Source organism: Panulirus ornatus, chromosome 13 (assembly GCF_036320965.1).
Source record: "Panulirus ornatus isolate Po-2019 chromosome 13, ASM3632096v1, whole genome shotgun sequence".
Taxonomy (NCBI): Eukaryota; Metazoa; Arthropoda; class Malacostraca; order Decapoda; family Palinuridae; genus Panulirus; species Panulirus ornatus.
This window is the reverse complement of record NC_092236.1, coordinates 19,090,068-19,114,517: the sequence shown is the minus strand read 5'-3', so window position 1 is coordinate 19,114,517 and position 24,450 is coordinate 19,090,068.

Below are 24,450 nucleotides of genomic sequence, written 5' to 3'. Positions count from 1 at the left end.
TATCATGTTTATTTGAGGAATGGCTTTATGCCATCATCAGCAACAACAGATATTGTAAAATGCTTATTGGAAACCTAGATAGATATAATTACATATATCAAAGTACAAAGAAAGGCTGTTTTAGAGTCCCATAGTTATATCACTAACATGTAAGTAGAATTTCGATGAGTAATAGATAATTACACTCTATTTTTAACCAGTAATCTGGTTAGAAATTAATAGTAAAACTGTAATACTGTATGATTGTCTTTCCTTGTGTTTATGTTAATTTATGTGTGTACTTGGTTTGTTATAAGCCTTGTACGTGTTTGGAGATCCTGATTATGGGATGAAACCTGTCCCGAAACACAGATGATGCAGTATGTACAGTATTGTCTAAACGCCTCATCTGCTCACGTCCACTCCCTGGCTGTCATGGATAAGGCCCCGAAACCAGGAACTCCCCCAGAATACAGCCGAACCCAACAGACCTTTATTTGGTTTCTCCTGACCTCTTCATATGCCTTAGTTCACTGCACTTGCAAAGCGTGGCCCCTCACCTCCCCCACCATATATTAGATCGACTCAGTTTGCCTTATCCCTTGCACGCTTCACATCCTCCTGCATATTAAGGCCCCGATCGCTCATCTTTCACTTCATCCAGTCATCTCGTATTCGGTCATCCCCTTCTCTTCGTTCTCTCCATTTTTAACGCTTATTTGTCTCTCAGTCAGGCTGTCTTCACTCATCCTCTCCATATGTCCAAACCATTTCAGCACACCAGTTCTCTGAACCATACTCCAGTTAGCATCACAATTATCTCTTATCTGATCATTTCTTGATCGATTTATCCTCCTTATATCACGTATTGTCCTCAAGGACTACCCTCTTCCATTTTCTTTTACAGGGCCCAAGACTCGAGTCTTGCAACACCGTCAGGACCATTATACCATCAAACATACCCATCTTTTCCCTCTTTTTCTACTCATTCCTCAGTTTACCCACGACCCTGTCCCCCTAACACACCCTTTGGCTAAGTTCTGCTCCCATGCTCCATCTGTTGTCATGTCCACTCCAAGGTATCTAAACCACTCCTTTTCCTCCACGTTTTCTCCTTTCAGACTCGCTCTCCAACTAACCAAACTTTCCTTTGTGAGCCTAATTAGCCCAACTTTTATCCACTTTAATTCAACTTTTTCTCCCATACACTAACCAGACTCAGACATTAGCTTCTGCACCTCCTAACTCACCAGAATCGTGTCATCAGTAAACAGCAAATGACTCGCCTCCCAGGCCCTCCCACAACAGACTGTAGATCCGCTACCCTCACTAAGAACCTTTCATTTGCTTCCCTCACTCTCCCATCCATTAACAGATTAAACAGCCATGGTGACATAACACACCCTTGCCTCAGACCCATCTTCACTTGGAAGCACTAAGCTTCCTCTCTTCCCATTCGCGGAAGTGTTTCTGTATTCGTAACACCTTCCATAAAGCATGTGTATCAACCCTATCATACACTCTCACCAGCTCCATAGATGCCACATACAAATCGTTTTTCTGTATGTTTCACAGATTCATCACACCAGACATCCACTACAACTCCTTAAGCCATATATATATATATATATATATATATATATATATATATATATATATATATATATATATATATATATATATTTTATTTATCTATTTATTTATTTTGCTTTGTCACTGTCTCCCGCGTTTGCGAGGTAGCGCAAGGAAACAGACGAAAGAAATGGCCCAACCCACCCCCATACACACTGTATATACATACACGTCCACACACGCAAATATACATACCTATACATCTCAATGTACACATATATATATACACACACAGACACATACATATATACACATGCACACAATTCACACTGTCTGCCTTTATTCATTCCCATCGCCACCTCGCCACACATGGAATACCATCCCCCTCCCCCCTCATGTGTGCGAGGTAGCTCTAGGAAAAGACAACAAAGGCCCCATTTGTTCACACTCAGTCTCTAGCTGTCATACAATAATGCCCGAAACCACAGCTCCCTTTCCACATCCAGGCCCCACAGAACTTTCCATGGTTTACCCCAGACGCTTCACATGCCCTGATTCAATCCACTGACAGCACGTCAACCCCGGTATACCACATCGATCCAATTCACTCTATTCCTTGCCCTCCTTTCACCCTCCTGCATATTCAGGCCCCGATCACACAAAATCTTTTTCACTCCATCTTTCCACCTCCAATTTGGTCTCCCACTTCTCCTCGTTCCCTCCACCTCCGACACATATATCCTCTTGGACAATCTTTCCTCACTCATTCTCTCCATGTGCCCAAACCATATGCCCTATATATATATATATATATATGGTAAATTATATGGGAGGGTATTGATTGAGAGGGTGAAGGCATGTACAGAGCATCAGACTGTGGAAGAGCAGTGTGGTTTCAGAAGTGGTAGAGGATGTGTGTATCAGGTGTTTGCTTTGAAGAATGTATGTGAGAAATACTTAGAAAAGCAAATGGATTTGTATGTAGTATTTATGGATCTGGAGAAGGCATATGATAGAGTTGATAGAGATGCTCTGTGGAAGGTATTAAGAATATATGGTGTGGGAGGCAAGTTGTTAGAAGCAGTGAAAAGTTTTTATCGAGGATGTAAGGCATGTGTACGTGTAGGAAGAGAGGAAATTGATTGGTTCTCAGTGAATGTAGGTTTGCGGCAGGGGTGTGTGATGTCTCCATGGTTGTTTAATTTGTTTATGGATGGGGTTGTTAGGGAGGTGAATGCAAGAGTTTGGAAAGAGGGGCAAGTATGAAGTCTGTTGGGGATGAGAGAGCTTGGGAAGTGAGTCAGTTGTTGTTCGCTGATGATACAGCGCTGGTGGCTGATTCATGTGAGAAACTGCAGAAGCTGGTGACTGAGTTTGGTAAAGTGTGTGAAAGAAGAAAGTTAAGAGTAAATGTGAATAAGAGCAAGGTTATTAGGTACAGTAGGGTTGAGGGTCAAGTCAATTGGGAGGTAAGTTTGAATGGAGAAAAACTGGAGGAAGTAAAGTGTTTTAGATATCTGGGAGTGGATCTGGCAGCGGATGGAACCATGGAAGCGGAAGTGGATCATAGGGTGGGGGAGGGGGCGAAAATTCTCAGAGGAGCCTTGAAGAATGTGTGGAAGTCGAGAACATTATCTCGGAAAGCAAAAATGGGTATGTTTGAAGGAATAGTAGTTCCAACAATGTTGTATGGTTGCGAGGCGTGGGCTATGGATAGAGTTGTGCGCAGGAGGATGGATGTGCTGGAAATGAGATGTTTAAGGACAATGTGTGGTGTGAGGAGGATTGATCGAGTGAGTAACGTAAGGGTAAGAGAGATGTGTGGAAATAAAAAGAGCGTGGTTGAGAGAGCAGAAGAGGGTGTTTTGAAATGGTTTGGGCACATGGAGAGAATGAATGAGGAAAGATTGACCAAGAGGATATATGTGTCGGAGGTGGAGGGAACGAGAAGTGGGAGACCAAATTGGAGGTGGAAAGATGGAGTGAAAAAGATTTTGTGTGATCGGGGCCTGAACATGCAGGAGGGTGAAAGGAGGGCAAGGAATAGAGTGAATTGGATCGATGTGGTATACCGGGGTTGACGTGCTGTCAGTGGATTGAATCAAGGCATGTGAAGCGTCTGGGGTAACCTATGGAAAGCTGTGGAGATATGTATATTTGCGTGTGTGGACGTATGTATATACATGTGTATGGGGGTGGGTTGGGCCACTTCTTTCGTCTGTTTCCTTGCGCTACCTCGCAAACGCGGGAGACAGCGGCAAAAAAAAAAAAAAAAATATATATATATAGGGGAATTTTTTTGCAGTTCTAAGGCTTATCAAGGAACGTGATCATAATCATAAATTACGATGTAGATTCCTGTCGCATCGACTTGCCATTAGTGATGATAATTGCTTCAGGCAGAGTGAGACATGTGAGTTACCATTAAATGTATGGAATACGGTATTCCAATAGATAATAAGAAGACCAAGACCCATTAAATACAATAATCTTACTCAATAAATTGGCTTAGAATAATTTCATACTACAAAAAGATATAATGGGATTCCACTCGACAATTCATCCTCGATTTTTAAGGAAAGGAGAAAATTGTAAAGCAACACATGAGAGCGTGCAGACCAGATATTCTCAGGGGTAAATGTGTAACGGCCACAAATCGTTGTGGTGAAAGCCATGTCTTCATCCTAAAAATATTATGGACGACTCGCAGATTTCCAGGTCGCATCCATACTGGATGGGGTGCAAAGGACACGCCCCGACAGTTATTCTTAACCTCTATTTACTGACCGCTGTCTTACTGGGCATTACAGTGCTATCCCTGCAGCTTCCTCAGGCCTGCCATCTACACCTCTAGTGTGTGCCCTTCAGTCATATTATCACAGCAGTGCTTCATGTATACTTGGACAGATGAAGTGTGTAATCCATACCATCTTCCTCAAGGTGGGTTTGGTCTAGGATATGCTTGTCCAGAGTATATATAGAGAGAGTGTTTCTGTGGTAGTGTGGATAGTCATAAATACAGGTACAGACATATACAGTATGTATATTTCTTAAATACATAATGTAATTTGTAGATGAAGACGCAGATTACATTTTTTGACGTGTTGATCAACCATTTCTTCCCAGGGCGTTGCAGTATATTTTATAGTACGAAACTGAGGCTCTCACATGAACCAGACACCTGTGTCTCTGTCCAGGTGAGGGAATGTTAAGTTTGCGCGTCCGATCTTGCGCGTGGAATGCAAAGAAAATAAGAATTGCCAGCCAAACAAAATAAAAAGATAGCTTTGTTTCGAAAGCTAACTTAAGGAAATCGTTTCACGGCTTTCAGAAGAAAGAAAAAAATGGTTTTGATTATTTTTTCCTTCGGTATTGTGAAACAGTAAACTGCTGGATATACAAAATACTTGGAGGAAAAAATAATCGTTCAGAATTAGAAATACAGACAGGAAATTCTTTTCATAACACAGTTAAGTTGAAGCTGATATTCTGTGCCCAAGAGGCAGTTTGTCAATCACTTCATTTCTCAGTAAAATATAATGGCTAGCTGTATTGCAGAGAGTTCAATTTTTTATGAAAAGATATTGTTGATGTGACAGTTCTATATAAAGATAACTATAGTCTCATTCTTGTTTGGGAGAGTTTGCTTAAAGATATTGTTTTTCGGGCATTATTCCTGTGTGAAATGATATCATCCATTAATATCATACAGGGTTTAATCCTCTTTACCCACTGTGAACTTTGTCTGTGCTTACCATATAGATAACTCTCAAACACTCACCAACTGGAGAAGGACCTATGGTGGTTCGTTAGTGGGAATGTAGGTCTTTAGATTCAGTGGCTAACAACATGCAATAGTCATTAAGCCGGAATCTGTAACCTTCTATAAAGCACATAAAGTACGCAATAAAGATTGATCCAAGTTTTTCTCTTTTTACGCGCGAGGGGATTATACTGTCAAAGGTAGGCATATAAAATTTATACACTTCCACAAAAAGGCTCTTACGATTGCTGGTCTAGAACCCCGCCCCCCCCCCCCCCCCATTTGTGCTTTGTTTTCAACGTCATTGTTATAAATCATTGATTATAGCGGCATTTACTTTGTATACCTATTTGCTCCGGATTCTAAAAGTGTACATGGAAATATTGACCACGCTCTCCTGGGGAAGAGGGTCAACAAACTGTGCCCGTGCTGTGTTTACAATCGACGATCATCTCCCGGTCGGCACAGTCGGCCTCCCGAGGAAGTGTGCCTGCAAGCTCGTCCTTGAAACATAAAGTACAGGACGCCACACTTGTGTACCCTTGTCGCTGAAGACTACCAGAGTTGGTTATACATGAAGTAGCCCTGTAAGCCTCAAGTTATGTCCAGTTGTTGCCCCTTTGGTGATTCTTTCTACTGTTTACTTGATCGTTTTTGTTAACACAACACCATTTGTTACTAAGGTTTTGAAACCGTCGTTTGTATCCATTTTCTTTCTCATCTTCTGATTGGTCCTTCGTCACCTGCTTTGGTCGCTTCGTCACCCATTTCGAGCACGACGTTGTGACTCCTGTGTACGACGGTACGATCCTTGAACGCGACGGTGCGATCCTTGAACACAACGGTGCGATCCTTGAACACGACGGTGCGATCCTTGAACACGACGGTACGATCCTTGAACGCGACGGTGCGATCCTTGAACACAACGGTGCGATCCTTGAACACAACGGTGCGATCCTTGAACACGACGGTACGATCCTTGAACACGACGGTACGATCCTTGAACACAACGGTGCGATCCTTGAGCACGACGGTACGATCCTTGAACACGACGGTACGATCCTTGAACACGACGGCACGATCCTTGAGCATGACGGTGCGATCCTTGAACACGACGGTACGATCCTTGAGCACGACGGTACGATCCTTGAACACAACGGTATGATCCTTGAGCACGACGGTACAATCCTTGAACACGACGGTACGATCCTTGAACACGACGGTGCGATCCTTGAGCACGACGGTACGATCCTTGAACACGACGGCACGATCCTTGAGCATAACGGTGCGATCCTTGAACACGACGGTACGATCCTTGAGCACGACGGTACGATCCTCGAACACAATGGTATGATCTTAAACACGACGGTACGATCCTTGAACACGACGGTATGATCCTTGAGCACGACTGTACGATCCTTGAACACGACGGTACGATCCTTGAACACGACGGTACGATCCTTAAACACGACTGTACGATCCTTGAACACGACGGTACGATGATGAAGTCAGGTCAGGGGACAGACAGGCCCATAACTGTATACCTATGGGTCACACCATGTTGGTCAAGGGTCTTACCTCCGAGCTGCTGGTGTGTCTGTTGAACACCCTCCTCATTCTTACGCATTGCGTTGTTTTCTGTTTCGTTTTCCCCGTTTTAGTAATTATGTCTCGTATGTCTACTTCTTCGGTGAGACCATCTGAACTGGTACACAAAGCCATGCTGACGGGATCGTGCATCCTGTGTCAGTAGTCAGTTATGTACGAGATATGATTGACTGTCTTTGTAAAGACATGTTGATTTCAGTATACCTCAGAAGCTGAACCCTGGGATTCATGGGTTCGATCACCAGTATACCTTGGAGCCGAACCCTGGGATTCATGGGTTCGGTCACTGGTATACTTCGGGAGCCGAACCCTGGGATTCATGGGTTCGGTCACTGGTATACTTCGGGAGCCGAACCTTGGGATTCAGTGGTTCGATGACCGATATACCTCGGGAGCCGAACCCTGGGATTCATGGGTTCCATCACGGGTATACTTCGGGAACCGAACCCTGGGATTCATGGGTCTGACCATGTCGACTTTAAGAGGAAAAAGATATACAAAAAGATACACTGGTCTAGCTTGTAAATGTTGTACATTCATTCACCGGTGTCAGTCATATGTATATGTGCACTATGTATACAATACATTTTTGAGTGTATATTTTCCTTACCAAAAACCCAAATCATTCCTTCAAGAGGCTTTAGTTGTCGAAATATATAAGGAGATGATCAAGGGCCGTCATTGCAAGTGACTTTACCTTCTTGAGTCGAACGTAAATATTTACTTCGTTATTTTATGTATTAAGCAATTACTGAAGTAGCTAGAATTCGTAAATGGAATTATTACATTTTTTCCAATTACTTTTGATATCAAAATAGATTGAGTATGTAACTATATATATATATATATATATATATATATATATATATATATATATATATATATATATAATCATACCAACCTCCACTATGTTCTCATATATATATATATATATATATATATATATATATATATATATATATATATATATATATATATGTATGTATTTTTTTTCATGGTATATACGTTGAAGTAAGCCGTCTGTTTCTGACGCAACAAAGGCTGTGAAAAAAAAAGATCTTTTTGTATTGGTATATTTATTTTTTCATACTTATAGGAATGAGTAGCGTGTGAGTACTTTACCTATCCTGTGGGTGGTGACGCCAGAGAGGATACAGAGTGTGCACGGGGATTAGGATCCTCCTCAGGTACCAGGATATTACTACTCATGTGTCTGAGTCAAGGCGAGGATGCATTTCGAGTGTCGGGTGGGGCAGCGTTTAGGATACTTCTCAAGCACGTGGGGGAAATGGTCGAGATATTTCCCCTTGTATCTGGGGCGAAATATTGTTACAAACACAATCGTGCTTGAGAGTCTTGTCATCTGAAAGCATTAAGCAGTTCGGTTAATTGGGTACTTGGCTCAGCCAAGGCTTTGGGGAGGGGATCCATATCAGAAATGAAAGAAATCCTCTAATGGTTTATAAAATACCTCATATTTTTTCCCCAGATTTTTCAAATACAATATTTTTCTTTCCATCTTTCAGACAAGCTTGTTGTTTGCTGAGAACAGGTATCTCTGAAGTAGCAAAAGTATAGTATCACACTTATGTCACGTCAGAATGATCATCCTAGCAGACTTATGTCACGTCAGAATGATCATCCTAGCACACTTATGTCACGTCAGAATGATCATCCTAGCACACTTATGTCACGTCAGAATGATCATCCTAGCAGACTTATGTCACGTCAGAATGATCATCCTAGCACACTTATGTCACGTCAGAATGATCATCCTAGCACACTTATGTCACGTCAGAATGATCATCCTAGCACACTTATGTCACGTCAGAATAATCATCCTAGCACACTTATGTCACGTCAGAATGATCATCCTAGGGTTTGCAGGACTGTACTATGACTAGAGCGAGCGTCATCATTAACACTTGCGTCCATTTCCAACCTCACTGATCCCAGACCATACATATTAAACCTTACCTAACCCATTAGAGTTAAGACTCCCTGGTGACCATACTTAACGTAATTCACTTCAGTTTTGGTTCTGCAGAGCCTCGCTTCCACGAACCTTTGATGTAACTTTTACTCGGAAACTAAACTCTTGAGATTTATTTTCCTTGATGAAGATAGAATTGGCAGATATATGTATATATATATATATATATATATATATATATATATATATATATATATATATATATATATATTATTTTTTTTATTTTTATTATACTTTGTCGCTCTCTCCCGCGTTTGCGAGGTAGCGCAAGGAAACAGACGAAAGAAATGGCCCAACCCCCCCCCCCCCCCATACACATGTATATACATACGTCCACACACGCAAATATACATACCTACACAGCTTTCCATGGTTTACCCCAGACGCTTCACATGCCTTGATTCAATCCACTGACAGCACGTCAACCCCGGTATACCACATCGCTCCAATTCACTCTATTCCTTGCCCTCCTTTCACCCTCCTGCATGTTCTGCATGTGAAATCGCAATTCAGTAGGAGTTCATATCATCTTATTTAACATGTAATATTTCTATACATGTGGCACAACATGTTTCACGTAGACAATCCTCATCATCAGGTGCCAATATAAAGTTTTTTTAAATTCCAGCAACGCCAAAAAAAGAAAAGACTGTCCTACTGGCAGAAGCAGGACGGTATTTTTGTGTCAGTGTTGAGATTTAAAAAAAACTTTATGAATTATTGGCACCTGATGAGGCGGATTGTCTCCGTGAAACATGTGCCACATGTAAAGAAAACTTACGTGTTAAGTAAAATTATATGAACTGCTGAATTACGATTTCACATTCACAACCATCATCACGGATAAGTGTGATCAATATATATATATATATATATATATATATATATATATATATATATATATATATATATATATATATATATGTATATATATATAATATATATATAATGTGTGTGTGTGCAATGATAGTGATGATGATATTAGTGTAAGTTGTTGATTGAGATAGAGGCAATGGCTGGAAATCTACAGCGAAAATACACACATTAACATAGAGGAGCTGTTACAAAGGGAAAGGAAGGCAAGCACAGAGATTTGACCTAAGACTATGGGTTGCTTAATATGTTTACAGTGGTTGAATTTTTTTTTTTTATACATATACATAAAGACCTGCGTGACCTTTGATGACGCAAATGCAGTTGTGGTGCTGCAGCACAACTCGGTGTGCGAGGGATCTCTTAAGTAGCAGGAGGAGAAGCTGGCGAGAATGGTGCAATAGCCTCTTCTTTCATGGCTGATGCTTGGACGAAGATGGGAGGGAGGAGTAGCGCGTTGAGCGCCACTGATAGGTGGTGTGGAAGGTGGCTGTCTATTTCTTGGGCTATTTACGGTTGACTCTCCTGTGTGATGGCTAGGGAGGAAGGCTATTCGGGGGGGGGGGGGGAGAAGAAGCATAGATGGGTCTGGGAATGATGATTAAGAAGTTGCGTAAATGTTCTCAAAGTTTAGACGCAGGGAGTCCAAGCGTCTTGAGTTGACAGAGAACGTCGAGGTGATGGCTGGAGGATTTGTTGGTGGTACTGACGTGTTCCTTCCAGTTTGAGTTATCGTCCAGAAGGACACCGAGCCTTGGTGGACTTTGCAACCTGGATGAGGCTGAGGCTGAGGCTGGTGTCTATGTGTAGTATATTTGGTGTGGTGATAGTTCATTTCCCTTCCTGGTACGAGACAGAAAATGAAAAATATCGTGTGTCTTCTTCTTGGTTATGTCTGCACTCGCTCTACTCTCGACACTCCGAGTTATCCGACGAGTTCTAGCCCTCCTCCTCCAGCCCTCCTCCTCCAGCCCTCCTCCTCCAGCCCTCCCTGTAATGCATACGTCAATATGAACCGAAATTTCCTTTGATGTATTACTTTAATTTTTTACCTTTTTATCTTTTTTTTTTTTTGATACCTTTGAAGTATTTCACACATTTACATTCCATCCTTCTTGAGACCACGGGGACCCATTTTATTTTGCTCCATCGTCAGAACTCCCAAATTCGTTTCGTCCTGTGTTTCTCCTCAGGAAGATTATGGAGGTGCCAGGAGACAAGACTTATTATCACTAAACCTTTCCAACATTGTCTCCTTGCAAAGGGACACATTAACCACTGTCTTGTATATAAAAAATTGGTCACATATCTGAACATGCTTTGCCTGTGTTCCAACATTTGTCCTGTGATTTTACAGCTCTGAACATTATATTTACATCGCTGAATAGTATAATAACAGCAGTAGATGTTATGATTGATGAACATTTGATTATAGCTCTGAACATTATAATAATAGTACTGAACATTATAATAGTAGTACTGAACATTATGATAATAGTACTGAACATTGTAATAATAGTACTGAACATTATAATAATAGTACTGAACATTGTGATAATAGTACTGAACATTATGATAATAGTACTGAACATTATGATAATAGTACTGAACATTCCAGTAACAGCACTAAACATTGTAATGATAACTGTAAATATTATAAATGATGCAGTTGAACATTGATAGAAGCATTGAACATTATGATAGCAATTTTGAATACTTTGATAGTAGCAGTGAACTGAATGATAGTGACCGTGGACAGTGAAATGATGAGTTTGGTGATTTCAGTGAAAAGTAAGATATTAACAGTGAGAAGTATAATGATGACGTTGTCCAGCATGATGATAGTACTGAAGGTTAGAATCATAGCTGTGAACGGTATGATATCATTAAGAAAAGGTATATTGAAAAACGGAATTTATGTTGATAGCAACTGAAAAGTATGATGTTGATTCTGAACGGTATAGTGATAGTTTTGACCAGTATAGTGATAGTTTTGACCAGTATAGTGATAGTTTTGACCAGTATAGTGATAGTTTTGACCAGTATAGTGATAGTTTTGACCAGTATAGTGATAGTTTTGACCAGTATAGTGATAGTTTTGACCAGTATAATGATAGTTTTGACCAGTATAATGATAGTTTTGACCAGTATAATGATAGTTTTGACCAGTATAGTGATAGTTTTGACCAGTATAGTGATAGTTTTGACTAGTGTAGTGATAGTTTTGACCAGTATAGTGATAGTTTTGACTAGTGTAGTGATAGTTTTGACCAGTATAGTGATATTTTTGACTAGTGTAGTGATAGTTTTGACCTGTATAGTGATAGTTTTGACTAGTGTAGTGATAGTTTTGACCAGTATAGTGATAGTTTTGACTAGTGTAGTGATAGTTTTGACCAGTATAGTGATATTTTTGACTAGTGTAGTGATAGTTTTGACCAGTATAGTGATAGTTTTGACTAGTGTAGTGATAGTTTTGACCAGTATAGTGATAGTTTTGACCAGTATAGTGATATTTTTGACCAGTATAGTGATATTTTTGACTAGTGTAGTGATAGTTTTGACCTGTATAGTGATATCACTGTATAAGTGGAGCCCTGAACTGAACCGTGTAGTGATAAACCGGAAAGTAATGTCGCTGAAGAGTTTAGTAATAGTACTGAACACTTTAAGGTTAGCGATGATTAGAATTGATAAACACCGAACGATACATCGATTGCTCTGACTTGTATAATGATAACACTGAACAGTATAGATTAATAGCACTGAACAATATGAACAATAGCACTGAATATTATGCTAATGCCACTGAACATATTGATATTGATAATGATAAAAGCAATGACTAGTATTATGATAACGCTGAAAAGTATGATAATTGCAATTATCGAAGATAACAATGAAGAATACAAAAATGATACTGAACAGTACAATGATAAGACTGAACAGTACAATGATAGTAATGAAGAGTGTAATGATGCCACTGAGCATTATAATAGTAGCACTGAAAAATATGATAATTACATTAAACAGTATAGTAATAGCCTGAACATTACAGTAAAGATATTTAACAGTACAGTGAGGCCACTGAACGCTGATAATAGCAGTGAACAGCATGATGATAGCGGTGAACATTATGATGATAGCAGTGAACAGTATGATGATAGCAGTGAACAGTATGATGATAGCAGTGAACAGTATGATGATAGCAGTGAACAGTATGATGATAGCAGTGAACAGTATGATGATAGCAGTGAACAGTATGATGATAGCAGTGAACAGTATGATAATAGCAGTGAACAGTATGATAATAGCAGTGAACAGCATGATGATAGCAGTGAACAGTATGATGATAGCAGGGAACAGTAAGATGATAGCAGTGAACAGTATGATGATAGCAGTGAACAGTATGATGATAGCAGTGAACAGTATGATGATAGCAGTGAACAGTATGATAATAGCAGTGAACAGTATGATGATAGCGGTGAACAGTATGATAATAGCAGTAAACAGTACGATTATAACAGTGAACACAGTATATGAAAAGAGAGATTTATTGCTGAAAGTAAGTTCGCCAGACTTTGTTGTGCTGAAAAGTCACATTAGTGAAGTCTAATGATTCGCTAGTCTGAAATTCATGAAAGGACTTTCACTCTTCGCTCTCCTTCCTTCTTTCGTTCCTCTTCTCTTTCCTTCTTTCGTAACGTAGAACGGAAAGGTTGCAAGTCGGCGCTTAAGTCAAAACGTGGCAGACACTCGTTGAGATGGAGCGTAAGAGCAAGTATTCGTGCACGTTTCGAAGAATTTGTATGAGATCTTTAGTGCCTCCAAGAGCTATGAAAATTCTTCTTGAATATCCTGAAAGCTCTGAAGGATCTTTGAGGGGGGTCTCAAAAATTTCTCTTGAATCCCTATAGATCCTGAATAGGTCCCACGAGTCTCTTTGATTTCATCGAGATTTCAAAGATTTCGCCGGAACACACAAGTGTCCCCAGCTATTTTTAAAGAACTCACGAAAGTCTCTCCAAAGAGTTTCTCCTTTGAGCGCCAAGAGTCTGTGGGAGTACGACAGACTCCAAAGGCTCTTCAGAGCAAACAAGAGTCCCCCCCCCCCAACTCACTGGGTCCAAAAGAACTTCCAAAAAGTTCCCGGGAGCAACCAGGCGTCTCCAAGAATCCTAAAGAGTTGTCAAGTGTCCCTCGAACACTCCTGACCCTTCTGCCCGCCGTCTATAGATCCCCATCTGGTGAGGAATTTAGCCCTGGCTCTTGACAAGCCATTGAATAGAGCTGACCAGGGTATTTTGTAGTGGGACTAGGACCATTAAATGCTTCGCGGCACTGAGATACGGCCAGAATAAACCGCTCGCGGAAGATTTTAACTCGGAAATAAAAACGCCATACTGGGATAATTTTCCCTCACAATAAAATACCCTTCAGAGATAGAGAGAACTCGCCTCAGTCCTCTCGCGAGACTGAAAGGGATTTTGATTTAATTTATGGAGGAATGAGTGAGATATGTCAAGTATACTTGCATTTTTCTCTTGTGTAGAAAGGATTTCTGAAGACCATGTTTCTCGATGTATTCCCTTAAAGTGGAGGACTTCAGGCTTTGCCCTGGAGTTCGCAGATGACATTTATACCTGATGATAAGACTCGTGTATGATAAAGAAACAGGTTTGCGTATTACTCGTGTGCAGTGAAAGAGCTACTGTTGATAGGCTGTTCTAGGAGGGAGGGTAGAATATTACAAGTGTTGAGGAAGGTACAGTGCGAGAGGTAAAAGAAATGTGTAGTAGTTTGCGAAAGGAGAAACATCATTGGCTCTTTGTATCAGGAAGTCAGTGAGCAACTTGAGTTCGCTGGTCTGCAGTACATGTTGGTTCTCCTGATATCACGTATTCAGTGGAAAGGAGAGTCGAAGTGATCTAAAATAATCAGTACCACTTCATTCTGCATTACACTCAGAGGTTTGGCGTACGGTTACAACGGTGTGTCAGAAATACGTGAAAAAAAAAAAAAGATATCAAGAAGTAGTTGGGAGGTACGAGCAAAAATGAATGCAGGATTTATTGTCTTCCATTACGTAATTCGACCACAACCCAAGTCAGTCAGGCTTGCATTATGTCAACGGGTCCAGGGGTAAAAATCCTCGCTCATCATCTCAGGCAGGGGTACGTGAGCCCTTGCTTGCTGGAACCATCTTTAAATTAGTTTCGTATATTCGGAGAATCTTGAAAAATCTCTAACTAACGGCTGATGGCTCTTGTATCAGTGTTGAAGATTCATGGTGTGTAAAGAGGTTCCAGCTTAGCATAATGGTGTTTGACTATTCTTCTAGATTTATGGGAATGTATCGTTTTCTTCCAGAATTACTTGGGGTGATCAGTTTTGTCATTCTATACGACAAGAATTGTAACTCCATGGATGAATAAATAGATAGATGAAAAAAGGACAGTTGTATTGAATTTAGGCTGAAAATCCACAATTATCTACGCATCTGTAGACACACACGCACACACACAGACATGTCTATACATGTGTATGTGGTTGGGTTGGGCCATTCCTCGTCTGTTTCCTTGCGCTACCTCGCTAACGCGGGAGACAGCGACAAAGCAAAATAATAATAGAAAAAATATAATACAGTTTGTGTGTGTGTGTGTGTGTGTGTGTGTGTGTGTGTGTGTGTGTGTCGTACTGTTATTTACAAGGGATGAACAGAACTGGGATTTCTGCCTTGATCAGGACTGTTGGTCCACTGCTCAGCAGAGTACATTAACGCGTTCGTGAACACGCTTCACACACGGCCATTATGATCCTCACGGTGTGAAATGCGATGACATATAAGCTTCGTTGCGTTGCTGGAATCCTGAAAATTGCTGGTATCTTGTTTTTGTGGATACTGTCAACAGAAAGGAAAAAAAGATGCATCAGGCAGACACAATGGAGATGATAAGAGTATGGGGTGTTACCCACGGATCTAGATTTATATGAAATACATACATGCATACTCAAGAACACACACACACACACACACACACACACACACACACACACATCCACTTTGCTGTGCCTATGTAGATGTAGACAGCAAACAGGCAAGTCGGTAAGCAGACAAGCAATGGAAACAAGTGCACCCAGGATAGACGGACCGACAGACAGACATAGGGAGGGTCTGGCTTCAAACACTACAGATATACACACTTTAGGGAGGTAGGTGGGAGGGAGATGGGGGAGAGGAATGTGGCTACAAATTTTCTGAGTGAAATTGCGCCATAAACTTTGCTCCTTTGATATAACATATTGGGCATAATGTTTCAGGGAGGAGATATATCTTGATGCAGCATCCTCAACCCTGTGGCAAACAGAACCCTCAGTGAGGAGTGAGTGGAGGACGGAAGGAGTGAGAAGGGAGGGAGAAGTGTGTGAAAAGTGAGGAAGATGAGGTGAGGGGAGTGGTAGAGAGGGGGGGAAAGAAGTGAGGGAATAAGGTAATGGTGGGGTTTAAAGGGATGGTACTAAAGGAGAAGACTGAGAGAGAGAGAGAGAGAGAGAGAGAGAGAGAGAGAGAGAGAGAGAGAGAGAGAGAGAGAGAGAGAAGGTGGATGAAAGGGAAAGTTGTTGACGGAAAGGTAGATGAGGGGAGAGACACTGGGAAAGGAACCGAGTGTAAGGTGGGAGAGATAAGGGTACGTAGGTGAGGGAGAGAGAAAAGGAAGAAGAGGATGAGAGTGGTTAGGGGGTTTGTGAGAGAGGGAGGTTGGGAAAGGAAGCGAGAGAGGGAGGTTGGGAAAGGAAGCGAGAGAGGGAGGTTGGGGAGGGAAGCGAGAGAGGGAGGTGGTTATTGGGAGGAAGAGATTGCAGGAGGTAAGGAAGGAAAGTGAGGGAGGGAAACGAGTAAGGACAGGGGGAAGGAGAGGAGTGAGATGAGGGGAGACTCATGAGGGGAAGTGGGTGTAAGAACATGGTTCAAGGATCCTGCGTGAGGTTGATAAGCGGAAGGAATTAGTTGAGGGAAAGTAGAAGCATGAAAGATTGTGAAGGTGTGTATGTGATTACGCTGTGTGTATTAAGGCAAGAGAGTTTCAGACCCGTGTACCCAGTGGGTTTGTCATAATAATGATGATTAATGATAATAATAATGATGATAATGATAATGATAATGATAATAATGATAATGATAGTAATAATGATAATGATGAAACTTATCATAGGAATACTAATACTACTGATAATAATGATAATAGTAATGCTACTACAACTAATGATGATTTTAATACTACAACCACTACTGCTAATGATAATGATGATTATAATGATAATAGTGCAGGTATTTGGGTGGCAGTCTTCTGATGATGATGCTAACAGTGGTTGGGTTGGGCTGTTTATGCAGCGGTTAGTACCAGCTGGGTTGGACTCGATTCTGTTGTAGTGCTGAACTGCTGCAAGGGGACGAAGGAAGTGAAGGTGGCGAGAATGGTACAGTAGGTTCCTCCCCTCTGTGTGTGTGTGTGTGTGTGTGTGTGTGTGTGTGTGTGGACGGCGCCAGGGTGGACCTCAGGTGTACCGTGTGTGAGTGTTGGCGTGTGGCTCTGGACCCCGGCTGTATACAGCGGCCCGGGCCACCAGTGCCACCTAATGATGTCTGCTTGGCACTGACGCCACAAATATTTACCCCTCAAGACATTCCTCCGAAAACCCGAGTACCACTAATGGCTGCTTCCCTCCACTTGTTGTGGCCTCACAGGCTTAGCGTGAGGCTGCCTCCCTCCACTTGTTGTGGCCTTCTAGGCTTAGCCTGAGGCTATACCTCCCTCCACTTGCTGTGGCCCTCCAGGCTTAGCGTGAGGCTGCCTCCCTCCACTTAACTTGGCCTCCCACGCTTGGTGTGAGGCTGGAGTTGTCTTTGATGGTAGCTGCGTCTCTCTCTCTCTCTCTCTCTCTCTCTCTCTCTCTCTCTCTCTCTCTCTCTCTCTCTCTCTCTCTCTCTCTCTCTCTTTGTTTGACTGCTTGCCTTTTTGTGTATGTATGTATGCACGAGTACATGTATAAGTATGTGATTAATTATCTACATGACCAGTACGGGGAGGGAGTTCTCCACTCGTGGGGTCCCATACCTAGAACTGTTTCTACAGTCACGCATTTCAAAAAAGAAAAAAAAAAGAGAAAAACAAATTGTCAGCATTCATAGGTTCGTAATTTTGCATATTCCATTCATTCACTAATGACGTTAAAATTATCACATCTTTACGTCTTTTTTTGTTGCAAGTTTTGTGTTTAGTTATTGTCATGATCTCTGGCTGCACTGTGGTTGCATCTCTGGAAGAAGTACTGGATGTCGTCATCATCAAACTGGTGTTGAAACTTAAAGGTTGTGATTAAATCTCCCCTCACTCATCTCTCTTCCTTGGTAGGCCAATCCATGGTCTCTAACCTCAAACTGTAACTCATATATCTTACTTCATTATCATCGTTGTTACTCTCCTCTGTACCTTTTCTATTGTCATTTTGTGAGTGTGGTGACCGTACATGTTAAGCATATTCCTGATTATTAAGTCTCATATACATTCTGAACGGCTTGTTGATCACTTTCTTACCCATGAACGTAAACGCACTTTTGACTGTTGGCTGTAGACAGCTTTTCATTACACTTCTGACTAGATTTTTCCGGGCAAAAGGTTTGGTACAGTGTTAGCCCCAAGTCCCTCTCACTCATACATGTATTCGTGTAGATTGTGTGTGTGTGTGTGTGTGTGTGTGTGGGTGTGTGTGTGTGTGTGTGTGTGTGTGTGTGTTTGCGTGTAACGGGGAGAGGGTTATAAACTTGTGTTGCCCCATCTGATGACCATATGTATATATACCATGTCTACTTCTATGTTTGTATGTATGTATGTGTGTGTGTGTGTGTGTGTGTGTGTGTGTGTGTGTGTGTGTGTGTGTGTGTGTGTGTGTCTGCGTGTCTGTGTGTGTGTGTGTATGCTGGCATACCCAAAATACTATTACAACACATCCACTATACTACGACAGCATACCCATGGTGTCATCTCAGCACATATACCACAACACTATTACTCTTGGTGACAACACAGTTAACACAGCACTTCTAGTCTGTCACCTTATATATGATACTTGCCCTTGATTTGAGCATAGCATTCCTACACTATTAACAGAGACGAGATGTTAGCCTACCCTACCCCATTATACAACGTCTCCTTGTGACGTAAATACATTACTTCCACAATATAACCCGCAACAGCTTCGTCTCCCCTCAGCTATAACCACCTCAGGTTATAACCACCTCCTCGGGTTATAACCACCTCAGGTTATGACGGAATAACTTGCTAACGTCTTTAGAAGATTTAGATCATTACTGGTGTTACTGTACCCTTACCAGGGTCGATGGTTCGTGGTAAAGCCAGATCACAGACGACCTGGTAGTCTTTGACGGGTTTATCTGATGGAGGGCAGTAATGCATGGGCGCACATGGGAAGGACACATAACGGAAGATAGGATGGTCTGTGACGGGGTTATCTGCTGGAGGCCCGTGACACGTGGCAGTCGATGGGAAGGACACATAACGTAAGATCTGATGGTCAGTGACGAGGTTATCTGCTGGAGGAGTGTGATACATGGGAATCACTCGGGAAAGAGGTAACGGGAGATTCGATGGTCTGTGATGAGGTTATCTGCTGGAGGATAGTATCTTCACTTCCAAATCCGTATGGTTGGAGATGAGAAAGTGAGGAAGGGCTGGTGCAGGAGGCGTTTATTACAGAGAGAGAGAGAGAGAGAGAGAGAGAGAGAGAGAGAGAGAGAGAGAGAGAGAGAGAGAGAGAGAGAGAGACTTGCAGCACAGAGTAATACAGTAGACGCAGGTTGTGTCCCAGTGTACTGTACCCAGGGTCTGTGGTGGGGGGTGAAACACATACACACACACACGCACACGCAGTTGAGCAGGTGGCGGGTCCTAGATGAGAGCAGGTGAGCAGGAGATGTGGGAGTGGGGGGAGATCCACCAGTTCACCGCAGGTGAGCCTCGGGTGTACCGCATGAACAGACACAACTGTGGTATGTCACCAGTCGCCGCCACGCGAGGGTGAGGAGGAGGGGACCATTTCAAGGACTTGCCTCCTCGTTGGGGTTGACGGGGTAGGTGCCTCGATGGAGTTGGGAGTGCAGGTAGTCCTCCCGTGTGTGGTTGATGGGGTTTGGGCTTTGAGAAGTGGGGGAGCCTGAGGGGGTAGCTACAGTCCTACAGGTAGTTTTGTGGTTGGCATGGTTGTTGCTGGTGGTGTGCTGTGAATGGTAGGGAGGAGGGGGATGAATCCTGTGGTGGTCGACCCGCCTGTTGGTGGAGAGGTTAGTGGGTAGACGTAGAACACGTGGGTCAGATCCTCTATTGGCAGCAGGGGGAGGGTAAGGGGGCGGCTGGTATGACACGTTCAGTTGTGTGTGGGGGGGGGGGGAGGTGGGGGAGTAGATGCTCTGTGGCATTTATCACGACTTGGGAGGGAAGGGGGAGAGGGACAGGTAGGGAGGAGAGAGAAGGACAGAAGTGGAGGGAGAGAGTAATAGGGAGGGAAGGGGGGGGGAGGGAGCGGAGGAGGACAGATGGAGAGGAGGAGAGGGATAAGTGGGGTGGGGAAGGAACAGGTCGGGAGGGGGAGATGCGGGAGAACAGGTAGGGGGAGGGGTAGAGGGAGAGACAGGAGGGAAGGGGGGTGGGGGCAGGTGTGAGGCAGTGGAGAGAAAATGAATAGTGGAATTCTTGCGGTTAGCATAATTTCTCAATGAATGAGGGGAGGGAGCAAGGCAGGGATGTGGGGCAGTGGGAGAGAGGAAGCAGGTTCTGGAGCCAGAGGGTGGGAGGGAACAGGTGTGTGGGACAGGGGTAGAGGAGAAGGGAGGAAGTGAACAGGTATGTTCGGTAGAGAAGTAGAGAGTAAGGAGAAGACAGGTGTGTGGGGCGACGGGAGGAAGGAAGCAGGTATGTGGGAGAGAAGGAGTAAGAGGAGGTATGTGTGTGAGGCAAGGGGGAGAGAGAGGCGGCAGGTGTGGGACAGGGAAAAGGAGGCAGATGTGTGGGGATGAGCGGCACATGGGGGAGGGTACATGGAGAGGACAGATAGCAGGAAACGTGATGGTCCATGATGAACCTACCTGCATTCTTTTTCTAAATGGTGATACAAAGCAGGAGAGTAAAGCAGAGGGGACATCGCCACCCACCTTTCCTTCGGACTCAACTGTCAGCAGGAACAAGAAATAAATTGGGAAGAAACACCATGTGGTATGGATTAAGTATGCTGCCATCGACTTTTTTTTTTTATATAGGATAGCTAGAACGGAGAAAGTTAATGGATATGATAAATGGCTACTCCGAGGTTAGAGTGCCCGTAGAAGGGAAAGATTTGAATTACCTCTTCTCGAAGCAGTATGATTTGATGATAACAGATATCAATGAAGTACTTGTCTAGCTGTAATTTTATAGTCTTTGCGCATATACGACATCTGGTTGTAGCGTATTTCAGTGTTCTGTTAAGATACGTTTTACTGAGAGGCACACATAGGCTGTTTTCTTGTTTTACTTCTAATGATGATTTACCCAGCATTTTGTATTCGTGATTGATATCTCCAGCACCAAAGAGCTTTACTCTGTATTTGACTATGTTAAGATTCACTTGCCATGTCATTTTCCACTCCATCAGTCTGTCTAAATCACTTTGAAATTTGAGATAATCATCTTTTTGAGTAGACTATATACTAGTTTTGTGTCGTTGCCAAATTTTGATATGCTTCTTGCTTGTCGTGTCTTAAGATTGTTGATTTACGTAGATAATGAAAAGTATGGGTCCTAGGACTCTGCCCCGTGGTACCCCGTATGTCACGTGAAACCAGTCGGACGCTTTCACATTTAATACCACTCGCTGTTTCGTTTCTGAGTCAGTCTGCTATCCTGTGCTCACATTCGATACCCTATGCCATTGATCTTTGATTCTCATGTGGTACTGTGTTGAAGTCTACAAAACTCGAAGTATGCATCATTACTGGAGTCCCACTTATTACACGTGTTTGTGACTAAAGAAATCAGTCAGATTCGTTAAACATAATTTTTTATTTTCTGAAATCCATGTTGAACTAGCCAGCACATTAGGTTTCGTGGGAAAGATAGATGACGTTGCTGAGAGAGTAGGTAATGTAGAAACTGGAAGGGTCGAGGTGTAACAGACAGTGGATGGTAGTTTTCATGTGGTTAGGAACGACGGGAAGCGATGATTTCCATGCGGTTAGGAACGGTACGAAGCGATGATTCCCATGTAATTTGGAACGGGACGAAGCCAACGCCAGGTGGACAAATAATAGAATCAGAAACTAACAATCGGTATAGAGTGCTGGGCGAAGAACTGGGAGAAGACCCTAGCCTCACTCTTGCTGGGGAATATGTAGCTAGACACAAGGTTACGGAGTCTTGTGGTAGGAGTGAGAATAGGAGGAGGTTGTTTTATCTTCAAGCTAGGCTGGTGGACTGAACACACAAGGGACAGGAAATAATTAGGGGAAACTGCTGAAGACAGTGTGGTTGCTGTTCTGGCTGGAACAAACACCCTCACACACACTAAGTCTACTGGCTACGCTGTCTATAAGGCGAGGAAGTAGGTGTGTGGGGTGGAATAAGGAGGGGGAAGGAGTGCAGGAGGCAGGAGACAGGTGTGTAGAACACGGAAAGGAGGAGGCTGGTATGTGAGGCTTGGGGGGGAAGAGGCGGAGGGTGGGTGGAGACAGGTGTGTGAGACGGGAGGGAGGAGGCTGGTGTGTGGGGTAAGGAGGAGAGAGGGAGTAGGCTGATATGAGGGAGGGAGGATGAGGGCAGTGCAGCTGTCACTCACACCACCACCACCACCACCACCACCACTGGTCCTTCAGTATCTCTCCCTCCACCAAGGGAAGGAGGAGTTAAGTAACGGTCACAGTACACGTTCAGAAGGAAGTTAACAGAAAAAGAAGACACCAGATTCATCGAAACTTGTCACAAATAAATAAGTGAAACGATTGAATGCCAGTATGTAAATTTACCGAGATACTGGTGGAATGAAGTGGAGAAAAGAGAGAGAAAGAAAGACGGTAAAAACAGAGTGGAAAAATAATGTAAAAGATCGATAACAATATGGGCGGTCAGATAGGGAGAAACGTATATGCTAGACAAACAGACTTATAGACAAACACCAAGACAAGGCAATTAGATTAATACGTGGAACGGAAAGATTGACAAAACACACACACACACACACACACACACACACACACACACACACACACCGTAAAAGATAAGGGACATTGAGTTGCTGAGACAGAATGTAGACACACAAGATGACATATAAGAAGACTCGTTAATAAGTGTAAAGGTCAGTTAATAGTGAAGCAGATAGTAAAGTAGTTTAGGACGTTTCATGTTCATAGACAGTGAGTCATATCACTATAAAAGGCTGAGATTGGGGTGTCTAAATATGTGTGGATGTAACCAAGATGACAAAAAAGGAGAGATAGGTAGTATGTTTCAGGAAAGGAAAATGGATGTTTTGGCTCTGAGTGAAACGAAGCTCAAGGGTAAAGGGGAAGAGTGGTTTGGGAATGTCTTGGGAGTCAAGTCAGGGGTTAGTGAGAGGACAAGAGCAAGGGAAGGAGTAGCACTACTCCTGAAACAGGAGTTGTGGGAGTATGTGATAGAGTGTAAGAAAGTAAACTCTAGATTGATATGGGTTAAACTGAAAGTTGATGGAGAGAGATGGGTGATTATTGGTGTATATGCACCTGGGCATGAGAAGGAAAATCATGAGAGGCAAGTGTTTTGGGAGCAGCTGAATGAGTGTGTTAGTGGTTTTGATGCACAAGACCGGGTTATAGTGATGGGTGATTTGAATGCAAAGGTGAGTTATGTGGCAGTTGAAGGAATAATTGGTATACATGGGGTGTTCAGTGATGTGAATGGAAATGGTGAAGAGCTTGTAGATTCGTGCTGAAAAAGGACAGGTGATTGGGAATACGTGGTTTAAAAAGCGAGATATACATAAGTATACGTATGTAAGTAGGAGAGATGGCCAGAGAGCGTTATTGGATTACGTGTTAATTGATAGGCGCGCGAAAGAGAGACTTTTGGATCTTAATGTGTTGAGAGGTGCAACGGGAGGGATGTGTGATCATTATCTTGTGGAGGCGAAGGTGAAGATTTGTAGGGGTTTTCAGAAAAGAAGAGAGAATGTTGGGGTGAAGAGAGTGGTGAGAGTAAGTGATCTTGGGAAGGAGACTTGTGTGAGGAAGTACCAGGAGAGACTGAGTACAGAATGGAAAAAGGTGAGAACAAAGGAGGTAAGGGGAGTGGGGGAGGAATGGAATGTATTTAGCGGAGCAGTGATGGCTTGCGCAAAAGATGCTTGTGGCATGAGAAGCGTGGGATGTGGGTTGATTAGAAAGGGTAGTGAGTGGTGGGATGAAGAAGTAAGATTATTAGTGAAAGAGAAGAGAGAGGCATTTGGACGATTTTTGCAGGGAAAAATGCAAATGATTGGGAGATGTATAAAAGAAAGAGGCAGTAGGTCAAGAGAAAGGTGCAAGAGGTGAAAAAGAGGGCAAATGAGAGTTGGGGTGAGAGAGTATCATTAAATTTTA